Source organism: Piliocolobus tephrosceles, chromosome 4, assembly GCF_002776525.5.
Source record: "Piliocolobus tephrosceles isolate RC106 chromosome 4, ASM277652v3, whole genome shotgun sequence".
Lineage (NCBI taxonomy): Eukaryota > Metazoa > Chordata > Mammalia > Primates > Cercopithecidae > Piliocolobus > Piliocolobus tephrosceles.
The window spans coordinates 52849166-52850810 of record NC_045437.1 but is presented as its reverse complement, the minus strand read 5'-3'; the positions used below and the strand labels follow the sequence as shown (position 1 = coordinate 52850810).

The following is a 1645-nucleotide window of genomic DNA, read 5'->3' as shown; positions in this document are numbered from 1 at the left end:
AATAGAATAGAATAGAATAGAATAGAATAGAATAGAATAGAATAGAATAGAATAAAATAAATAAAAATTTGGGCTATAATGAATACTCCTGTGAATATTCTTAAACGTGCCCTCTGATACATGTAGGAGCAGGATTGCTAGGTCAAAGAGTGAACATATATTCAATTGGGTAGAGATGGACAAGTTCCAGAGTGGTTCTACCAAGTTACGTTCCCACCAGCAGTGTATGAGTCCTGGTAACTACATACCTCATTGCCAATATGTGGCATTGTCTTTTTTTTTTTTTTTTTTTAGTTTTAGCCATTCCGGTGGGAAGGTAGTAGTGTCTCATTTGATTGTAATTCACATTTTCATGGCAACTAGTGCTATTGAGCATCTTTTCATAGACTTATTTGCCTTTTGTTTATTCTCTTTTGGGTAGTGCTCGTTTAATTTGGAATAGATTTCAACAGATGGCCTGTCTGTATATCCGTGTACATCACATATATATGTGTATATAGCTATATCTAGATGATATATAGCCAGATATACATAAATCTCTGATAAAAATGTTATTGAAATAATTAATACATACTTACAATTGATTGAAAATTGGCCCTAATTCTCCACCTTTCCCTGTAACCACAACCTTTGCAATATAATTTGAAAATCCTCCCATAAAGAGGCAGTGTTAGTTCCCTCCAATCTTTGCTGATCTTTGACTTGTTTTGGCTGATAAGATGCATTGGAAGTGACACTGTGCCAGTTCTAAGGTCGCGCCTGAAGGGGCCTTGTGTACTTCCTTCTGCTGCCAAGGTAACAGGCTGAGGCTAGCCTGATGGAGCCTGAGGAGTGCTGAGGCCCCTAGACAGTAGCCAGCACATTCTTATTAAAGAAGAAACATGCAAATTTGGTAAATGAATGTGGTATCATATTTTAATCTGTATTCCTTTGGTTACTAGTAAGATAGAACATTTAAAAATCTGTTTAGTGTCCTTTGCTTGTTCACATCCTTTTTACATTTTCCTTTAGGAGAATTCATCTATTTGTAGAGCTTTTTAGGTAAATAGAATATTAACTTTTTGTATTGTATATAGAAAAAATGTTCTGTAGTTTTTTAATTTCCTTTTATATTTTATCAAATTTTTATATGCAAAAATTTTAAGTTTTTTTTTTTTTTTCATATCAGTTGGGTAATATGCCTACATGGTAACAAACCTTGAAGGAGGCACATTTCACATGAGTGTGAAAACCCAGTTATCATGCTTACCAACCACAAAAGGATCATTTCAGCTTTGTATGTGGTTAAATGTGTTAACATTTTTCTTTATAAGTCTTTTTTTTGGTGCAATGGTAAGAAAAATAGTTCCCTCTCCAAAGTTATATAGTCATTTACCCATCATCACCTATTAGGAAACACAAATATTCAAAGGAATAAATCTCTACTTGCACAACGTGGGAATTGATGGGCAATTCAAGAAGATAATGTGGGCATGAAGCCAGTATTAATTAGGATGCTTTCATATGCCAGTGACAGGAACTCTGTCTCAAATTAGTTAAATATAATGACATTCTTTATTTTACATAAGAAATTCAGAAGTATGACAGCTTCCAAAATTGGTTAAGTCAGCAGCTCAACAGTTTTTTCCACAAACATGTTTGTTTT

The 1645-nt window shown here is 33.7% G+C and overlaps 1 non-coding gene across 1 annotated transcript; it reads right to left on the bottom strand.

The window, feature by feature from the left end:
- Positions 1-1162: 1162 nt before the first annotated feature.
- LOC111528896 lies at positions 1163-1264 on the bottom strand. Its single transcript, XR_002727192.1, has one exon. It is a non-coding gene; the product is annotated as a small nucleolar RNA U13 (small nucleolar RNA).
- Between the last annotated feature and the right edge of the window lie 381 nt (positions 1265-1645).